The sequence below is a fragment of the Anser anser genome, assembly GCF_964211835.1.
Source record: "Anser anser genome assembly, contig: HAP1_SCAFFOLD_176, whole genome shotgun sequence".
Taxonomy (NCBI): domain Eukaryota; kingdom Metazoa; phylum Chordata; class Aves; order Anseriformes; family Anatidae; genus Anser; species Anser anser.
Window position 1 is genome coordinate 142,145 of NW_028153882.1, and position 9,385 is coordinate 151,529.

The window sequence follows — 9,385 nt, forward strand, 5'->3', positions numbered from 1 at the left end:
AGGCAAAGCAGAGCAAAGCAGCACAAAGAAATACATAGCAGAGCCAGGAACACAAAGCAAAGGAAAACAAAGGAAGGCATGGCCGGGGTGGGGGGGGGAGAAAAAAAAAAAATGAGGGCCAGGGAATGCAGAGCAAGGCAAAGCAAAGCAGAGCAAAGCAGCACAAAGAAATGCATAGCAGAGCCAGGAACACAAAGCAAAGCAAAACAAAGGAAGGCATGGCCGGGGGGGGGGGGGGGGGGGGGGGGGGGGGGGCGAAGAAAGGAAAAAAAAAAACAGGGCCAGGGAATGCAAAGCACAGCAATGCGAAACAAAGCAAAGCAGCACAAGACAAAGCAAAGCACTGTCTGGAATTCAAGGCAAAGTGAAGCAAAGTAAAACAAAGCAGGGCCAGAAAAGGAAAGAAAAGCAGGGGTAAGAAAAGCAAAGCAAAGCATGGCCAGGAAAGGCAAATGACAGTAAGGCAAAGCAAAGCAGAGCAAAGTAGCACAAGGAAAAGCAAAGCAGGGCCAGGAAAGGCAAAGCAAAGGACTTTGAGGCGAGGCGAAGCACAGCAGGGGTAGGAGAAGCAAAGCAAAGCAGAGAAGAAAAAGCAAAGCAGCGCCAGGAATACGAAGCAAAGCTAAGCAAAGGAAAGCGTGGCCGGAAGAAGCAAAACGTAGCAGGGCCAGGGAAGGCAAAGCAGAGCAAGGCAAAGCAAAGCAAACCCTGCGAGGAAAAAGAAAGCCTTATCGGGCAAAGAAAAGTCAAGCAGGGCCAGGAAAAGCAAAAGGAATCGGGGTCAGTAAAAACAAAGCAAAGCAGGGCCAGGAAATCAAAACAAAGAAGGGCGAGAAAAACCCAAGCAAAGGAGGTCCAGGAAAAGAAAAGCGGCGTCATGAATACGAAATAAAGCCAAACAAAGCAAGGCAGGGCCGGGAAAAGCAAAACAAAGAAGGGCGAGAAAAACCCAAGCAAAGGAGGTCCAGGAAAAGAAAAGAGGTGCCGCGAACGCAAAGCAAAGCAAAGCAGGTCCAGGGAAAGCTAAACAAAGAGGGACAGAGAAAAAAAAAATAAAAAAAAAATGCAGGGCCAAGGAAAGCAAGGCGATGCGGTGAATACAAAGCAGAGCAAAACAAAACAAAGCACGGCAAGGAAAAGCAAAGCAGACCAAGGCAAAGCAAAGTAGCACGAGGAAAAGCAAAGCAGGGCCAGGAAAGGCAAAGCAAAGGACTTTGAGGCGAGGCGAAGCACAGCAGGGGTAGGAGAAGCAAAGCAAAGCAGAGAAGAAAAAGCAAAGCGGCGCCAGGAATACGAAGCAAAGCTAAGCAAAGGAAAGCGTGGCCGGAAGAAGCAAAACGTAGCAGGGCCAGGGAAGGCAAAGCAGAGCAAGGCAAAGCAAAGCAAACCCTGCGAGGAAAAAGAAAGCCTTATCGGGCAAAGAAAAGTCAAGCAGGGCCAAGAAAAGCAAAACGAATCGGGGTCAGTAAAAACAAAGCAAAACAGGGCCGGGAAAAACAAAGCGGTGCCACGAATGCAAAGCAAAGCAAAGCAGGGCCAGGAAAAGCAAAGCAAAGAAAAACAGTGCTGTGAATACGAAACGTGTAGTTCCTTAGTGTCGTTCGAAATCGCACCCCCCACCCGCCCCAGACGAATAGGGAGGGGCCCGTTGCCGGGTTACGGGGAGGCGGGCGTTCAAGAAGGCGAGGGTGTGGCAGCGGCCCCCGGTTGCTTCCGGCCGCCGGCCGCTCTGACATAAGAGGCTCCCGCTCGGTCACGAGCAGCTCGCCACCTGTGCGACTCGGTGTGGCTGGCTGCCCGGCCGGTTTGCTTTAGCTTTTTATCGTTACATAAACGATCCATAGGTATATAATATTATATATACTACTTAAGAGTTATTACAAAAGAAAGTACTAAATAAGAGTAAATATATATATAACGAAAACATAATAAAAAGAGTAGTAGTAATAATAATAATAATCGTTGTCTGTTTCCCCCTTTACTTTTAGGAATCACGTAGTTACTTAGCGTCGTTCGCAACCCCCACCCTCCCCAGACGAATAGCAACGGGGCCCACCTGGCGGCTCGCCGGACAGCGGGGGCCACAGAATAGACCCGGCCCGGTGGTCAGATCCCTGTCCCCTCGTCCGCCAGTTCCGAGGGGACAGTCGCCGAGGTGGGGGGAGGTCAAGGTGTGCGTCTGAGGGTTTACGTGTTTCTAAATACACCGATCGACTCGTCGGCAAAATCGGTGGGACGGTCTGCAAAAGGAGCCTAGAGCAGCAAAGCAGAGCAGAGCAGAGCAATGCGGAGGAAAGCAGAGCAAGGCAAAGCAAAGCCCCGCTAGGGAAAAGAAAGTGGCATAAGGAAAAGCAAAGCACGGCCAGAAAAAAACAAAGGAAAAAGGGTAAAAAAAAAAGAACCGAACAAACAAAAAAACCAAAGCAAAGTAGGGCCAGAAAAAGCAAAGCAAAGCATGGCCAGGAAAGGCAAAGCAGAGCAAGGCAAAGCAAAGCAGAGCAAAACAGCACAAAGAAATGCATAGCAGAGCCAGGAACACAAAGCAAAGCAAAACAAAGGAAAGCATGGCGGGGGGGGGGGCGGGGGGGGGGGGGGTTGGGGGGGGGGGGAGGGGGAAGAAAAACAAAAATGAGGGCCAGGGAATGCAAAGCACAGCAATGCAAAACAAAGCAAAGCAGCACAAGACAAAGCAAAGCACTGTCTGGAATTCAAGGCAAAGTGAAGCAAAGTAAAAGAAAGCAGGGCCAGAAAAGGAAAGAAAAGCAGGGGTAAGAAAAGCAAAGCAAAGCATGGCCAGGAAAGGCAAATGACAGTAAGGCAAAGCAAAGCAGAGCAAAGTAGCACAAGCAAAAACAAAGCAGGGCCAGGAAAGGTAGAGCAAAGGAAAGAAAGAAATTGAGGCAAGGCGAAGCACAGCGGGGGTAGGAAAACAAAGCAACGTAGAGAAGGAAAAGAGAAGCAGTGCCAGGAATACAAAGCAAAGCTAAACAAAGGAAAGCGTGGCCTGAAAAAGCAAAAGAAAGCATGCGCAGGGAAGGCAAAGCAGAGAAAGGGAAAGCAAGGCAGCACGAGGAAAACTAAAACAGTGTCAAAGAGGGAAGGCAAAGTAAAGCAAAACCAAACAAAGCACGGCCAGAAAAGCAGAGCAAGGCAAAGGAAAGCGAAGCAAAGTAGCACGAGGAAAAGCAAAGCATTGCCAGGAAAGACAAAGCAAACGAATCAAAGCAAAGCAATCTGAGGCAAAGCAAAGCAAAGCAGGGGCAGGAACAGCAGAGGAAAGGAGAGAAGGAAAACCAAAAGTGTGCCCGGAAGAGCAGAGCAAAGCAAAGCAGAGCAAGGAAAAAGAAAGAGAAGCGAAGCAAATGTAAGGAGCTGGCGGCAAGCCCTCCTGCCGGTTCCCAGTGTCTGCGGGGCAAAGACCGCAGGGCCCTCATGCCGGGTAGAGCTGGCGGCCAGACTCGGACGGTGGCTGTACCCTGCTCGCCCGCTCCCCGGCCTCCCTGAACCCTCATAGTCCGCCGTGACAGCGGGCAAGAACCATGTCTTGCTTTACCTGATTTTATTTATTTATTTTTTCCCCCCCCCTGCATTTATTTATTTATTTATTTATTCTTGCCTTCCATCCACTGTAGTTGTGGGAATCATGTATTTACTGATCGTCGTTCAAAACCTCACCCAACACCGTCCCCAGACGAATAGCAGTGGGGCCCGCCTAGCGGCAGGCCACACGGCTGGGGCCAGAGAACTGACCATGTCGGGTGGCCGGGCCTGCTGCCCCCACCCTCGAGTTGCGAGGGGACAGTGTCCGGGCTGCGGGGAGGCCCAGCTGTGTGTCTGAGGGTTTATGCGTTCCGAAATATACCGATAGCCTCATCGGCAAAATCGTCGGGACGGTCTGCAAAGGAAGCCTAGCGCAGCACAGGAGAGCAGAGAAATGAAGAGGAAAGCCGAGCAACGCAAAGCAAAGCAGTGCAAACTGGTACAAGGAAAGTCCCAGCAGTGCCAGGAAACGTAGAGCAGAGTAAAGAGAGCAGTTTGAGGCGAGGCAAAGCACAGCAGGGGTAGGAAAAGCAAAGCACAGCAGAGAAGGTAAAGCAAAGCCGTGGCAGGAAAACAAAGCGAAGCAAGACAAGGGAAAGCATGGCCTGAAAAAGCATGGTCAGGAAAGGCAACGCAGAGCAAGGCAAAGCAAAGCAGTGCAAACTTGTACAAGGAAAGTCCCAGCAGGGCCAGGAAACGTAGAGCAAAGTAAAGAATGCAGTTTGAGGCGAGGCAAAGCACAGCAGGGGTAGGAAAAGCAAAGCAGAGCAGAGAAAGTAAAACCTAGAGGTGCCAGGAATACGAAGCAAAGTAAGACAAAGGAAAGCGTGGCCTGAAAAAGCATGGCCAGGAAAGGCAAAGCAGAGCAAGGCAAAGCAAAGCAGTGCAAACTCGTACAAGGAAAGTCCCAGCAGGGCCAGGAAACGTAGAGCAAAGTAAAGAAAGCAGTTTGAGGCAAGGCAAAGCACAGCAGGGGTAGGAAAAGCAAAGCAGAGCAGAGAAGGTAAAACCAAGAGGTGCCAGGAATACAAAGCGAAGCAAGACAAAGGAAAGCATGGCCCGAAAATGCAGGGTCAGGAAAAGCAAAGCGCGGCCAGGAAAACCAAAGTAAAAAGGTCCAGAAATAAAACAAAGCAATGAAATGAATATATATCTAAAGTAAAAAAAAAAAAAAAAAAAAAAAAAAGGCAAAAAAAAAAAACAAGCAAAGCATGGCCAGGAAAAGCAAAGTAAAGCGTGTCCAGGAAAGGCAAAGCAGTGCAAGGCAGAGCAAAGCAAAGGAAAGTAGCACAAGGAAAAGCAAAGCAGTGCCAGGAAATGTAGAGCAAAAGAAAGAAAGCAGTTTGAGGAGGCAAGGCAAAGCACAGCAGGGGTAGGAAAAGCAGAGCAGAGCAGAGAAAGTAAAACCAAGAGGTGCCTGGAATAAAAAGCAAAGCAAAACAAAGGAAAGTGTGGCCGGAAAAAGCACGGCCAGGAAAGGCAACGCAGAGCAAGGCAAAGCAAAGCAGTGCAAACTCGTACAAGGAAAGTCCCAGCAGTGCCAGGAAACGTAGAGCAAAGTAAAGAAAGCAGTTTGAGGCGAGGCTAAGCACAGCAGGGGTAGGAAAAGCAAAGCAGAGCAGAGAAGGTAAAGCAAAGCCGTGGCAGGAATACAAAGCGAAGCAAAACAAAGGAAAGCATGGCCTGAAAAAGCATGGTCAGGAAAAGCAAAGCGCGGCCAGGAAAACCAAAGTAAAAAGGTCCAGAAATAAAACAAAGCAATGCAATGAATATATATCTAAAGTAAAAAAAAAAAAAAAAAAAAAAAAAAAAAAAAGGCAAAAAAAAAACCAAGCAAAGCAGGGCCAGGAAAAGCAAAGTAAAGCGTGTCCAGGAAAGGCAAAGCAGTGCAAGGCAGAGCAAAGCAAAGCGAAGTAGCACAAGGAAAAGCAAAGCAGTGCCAGGAAAGACAGAGCAAACAAAGCAAAGCAAAGCAATCTGAGGCAAAGCAAAGCAAAGCAGGGGCAAGAAAAGCAGAGCAAAGTAGAGAAGGAAAAGCAAAAGTGTGCCCGGAAGAGCAGAGCAAAGCAAAGCAGAGCAAGGAAAAACAAAGAGAAGCGAAGCAAATGTAAGGAGCTGGCGGCCAGCCCTCCTGCCGGTTCCCAGTGTCTGCGGGGCAAAGACCGCAGGGCCCTCATGCCGGGTAGAGCTGGCGGCCAGACTCGGACGGTGGCTGTACCCTGCTCGCCCGCTCCCCGGCCTCCCTGACACCTCATAGTCCGCCGTGACAGTGGGCAAGAACCATGTCTTGCTTTACCTGGTTTTATCTTTATTTATTTATTTATTTATTGATTGTTGCCTTCCATCCAATGTAGTTGTGGGAATCATGTAGTTACTGATCGTCGTTCAAAACCTCACCCAACACCGTCCCCAGACGAATAGCAGTGGGGACCGCCTAGCGGCAGGCCACACGGCTGGGGCCACAGAACTGACCATGTCGGGTGGCCGGGCCTGCTGCCCCCACCCTCGAGTTGCGAGGGGACAGTGTCCGGGCTGCGGGGAGGCCCAGCTGTGTGTCTGAGGGTTTATGCGTTCCGAAATATACCGATCGCCTCATCGGCAAAATCGTCGGGACGGTCTGCAAAGGAAGCCTAGCGCAGCACAGGAGAGCAGAGAAATGAAGAGGAAAGCCGAGCAAGGCAAAGCAAAGCAGTGCAAACTTGTACAAGGAAAGTCCCAGCAGGGCCAGGTAACGTAGAGCAAAGTAATAAAAGCAGTTTGAGGCAAGGCAAAGCACAGCAGGGGTAGGAAAAGCAAAGCAGAGCAGAGAAAGTAAAACCAAGAGGGGCCAGGAATACGAAGCAAAGCAAAACAAAGGAAAGTGTGGCCCGAAAAAGCATGGCCAGGAAAGGCAACGCAGAGCAAGGCAAAGCAAAGCAGTGCAAACTTGTACAAGGAAAGTCCCAGCAGGGCCAGGAAACGTAGAGCAAAGTAAAGAAAGCAGTTTGAGGCGAGACAAAGCACAACAGGGGTAGGAAAAGCAAAGCAGAGCAGAGAAAGTAAAGCAAAGTCGTGGCAGGAATACGAAGCAAAGCAAAACAAAGGAAAGCATGGCCTGAAAAAGCATGGCCAGGAAAAGCAAAGCGTGGCCAGGAAAACCAAAGCAAAAAGGTCCAAAAATAAAACAAAGCAATGCAATGAAAATGTATCTATACTAAAATAAAACAAACAAACAAACAAAGAAACAAACAAAACAAAAAAACGCAAAAAAAAGACCAAGCAAAGCAGGGCCAGGAAAAGCAAAGAAAAGCGTGTCCAGGAAAGGCAAAGCGGTGCAAGGCAGAGCAGAGCAAAGGAAAGTAGCACAAGGAAAAGCAAAGCAGGGCCAGGAAATGTAGAGCAAAAGAAAGAAAGCAGTTTGAGGCGAGACAAAGCACAACAGGGGTAGGAAAAGAAAAGCAGAGCCGAGAAGGTAAAGCAAAGTCGTGGCAGGAATACGAAGCAAAGCAAAACAAAGGAAAGCATGGCCTGAAAAAGCACGGCCAGGAAAGGCAAAGCAGAGCAAGGCAAAGCAAAGCAGTGCAAACTCGTACAAGGAAAGTCCCAGCAGGGCCAGGAAAGGTAGAGCAAAGTAACGAAAGCAGTTGGAGGCAAGGCAAAGCAGAGCAGAGAAAGTAAAACCTAGAGGTGCCAGGAATACAAAGCGAAGCGAAGCAAGACAAAGGAAAGCGTGGCCTGAAAAAGCAAAAGAAAACATGGCCAGTGGAGGCAAAGCAGAGCAAGGCAAAGCAAAGCAGTGCAAACTCGTACAAGGAAAGTCCCAGCAGTGCCAGGAAACGTAGAGCGAAGTAAGGAAAGCAGTTTGAGGCGAGGCAAAGCACTGCAGGGGTAGGAAAAGCAAAGCAGAGCAGAGAAAGTAAAACCAAGAGGTGCCAGGAATACGAAGCAAAGCAAAACAAAGGAAAGCGTGGCCCGAAAAAGCATGGCCAGGAAAGGCAACGCAGAGCAAGGCAAAGCGAAGCAGTGCAAACTCGTACAAGGAAAGTCCCAGCAGTGCCAGGAAACGTAGAGCAAAGTAACGAAAGCAGTTTGAGGCGAGACAAAGCACAACAGGGGTAGGAAAAGCAAAGCAGAGCAGAGAAGGGAAAGCAAAGTCGTGGCAGGAATACGAAGCAAAGCAAAACAAAGGAAAGCATGGCCTGAAAAAGCATGGCCAGGAAAAGCAAAGCGTGGCCAGGAAAACCAAAGCAAAAAGGTCCAAAAATAAAACAAAGCAATGCAATGAAAATGTATCTATACTAAATTAAAACAAACAAACAAACAAACAAACAAACAAAACAAAAAAACGCAAAAAAAAGACCAAGCAAAGCAGGGCCAGGAAAAGCAAAGAAAAGCGTGTCCAGGAAAGGCAAAGCGGTGCAAGGCAGAGCAGAGCAAAGGAAAGTAGCACAAGGAAAAGCAAAGCAGGGCCAGGAAATGTAGAGCAAAAGAAAGAAAGCAGTTTGAGGCGAGACAAAGCACAACAGGGGTAGGAAAAGAAAAGCAGAGCCGAGAAGGTAAAGCAAAGTCGTGGCAGGAATACGAAGCAAAGCAAAACAAAGGAAAGCATGGCCTGAAAAAGCAGGGCCAGGAAAAGCAAAGCGCGGCCAGGAAAACCAAAGTAAAAAGGTCCAGAAATAAAACAAAGCAATGCAATGAATATATATCTAAAGTAAAAAAAAAAAAAAAAAAAAAGCAAAAAAAAAAACCAAGCAAAGCAGGGCCAGGAAAAGCAAAGTAAAGCGTGTCCAGGAAAGGCAAAGCAGTGCAAGGCAGAGCAAAGCAAAGCGAAGTAGCACAAGGAAAAGCAAAGCAGTGCCAGGAAAGACAGAGCAAACAAAGCAAAGCAAAGCAATCTGAGGCAAAGCAAAGCAAAGCAGGGGCAAGAAAAGCAGAGCAAAGTAGAGAAGGAAAAGCAAAAGTGTGCCCGGAAGAGCAGAGCAGAGCAAAGCAGAGCAAGGAAAAACAAAGAGAAGCGAAGCAAATGTAAGGAGCTGGCGGCCAGCCCTCCTGCCGGTTCCCAGTGTCTGCGGGGCAAAGACCGCAGGGCCCTCATGCCGGGTAGAGCTGGCGGCCAGACTCGGACGGTGGCTGTACCCTGCTCGCCCGCTCCCCGGCCTCCCTGACACCTCATAGTCCGCCGTGACAGTGGGCAAGAACCATGTCTTGCTTTACCTGGTTTTATCTTTATTTATTTATTTATTTATTGATTGTTGCCTTCCATCCAATGTAGTTGTGGGAATCATGTAGTTACTGATCGTCGTTCAAAACCTCACCCAACACCGTCCCCAGACGAATAGCAGTGGGGACCGCCTAGCGGCAGGCCACACGGCTGGGGCCACAGAACTGACCATGTCGGGTGGCCGGGCCTGCTGCCCCCACCCTCGAGTTGCGAGGGGACAGTGTCCGGGCTGCGGGGAGGCCCAGCTGTGTGTCTGAGGGTTTATGCGTTCCGAAATATACCGATCGCCTCATCGGCAAAATCGTCGGGACGGTCTGCAAAGGAAGCCTAGCGCAGCACAGGAGAGCAGAGAAATGAAGAGGAAAGCCGAGCAAGGCAAAGCAAAGCAGTGCAAACTTGTACAAGGAAAGTCCCAGCAGGGCCAGGTAACGTAGAGCAAAGTAATAAAAGCAGTTTGAGGCAAGGCAAAGCACAGCAGGGGTAGGAAAAGCAAAGCAGAGCAGAGAAAGTAAAACCAAGAGGGGCCAGGAATACGAAGCAAAGCAAAACAAAGGAAAGTGTGGCCCGAAAAAGCATGGCCAGGAAAGGCAACGCAGAGCAAGGCAAAGCAAAGCAGTGCAAACTTGTACAAGGAAAGTCCCAGCA

The 9,385-nt window shown here is 49.1% G+C and overlaps 1 long non-coding RNA gene across 1 annotated transcript; it reads left to right on the plus strand.

The window, feature by feature from the left end:
- The first annotated feature begins 569 nt into the window (after nt 1-569).
- On the plus strand, nt 570-2,453 carry LOC310891226. Its single transcript, XR_014577486.1, has 2 exons — nt 570-1,844; nt 1,989-2,453. It is a non-coding gene; the product is annotated as an uncharacterized lncRNA (long non-coding RNA).
- The last annotated feature ends 6,932 nt before the right edge of the window (nt 2,454-9,385 follow it).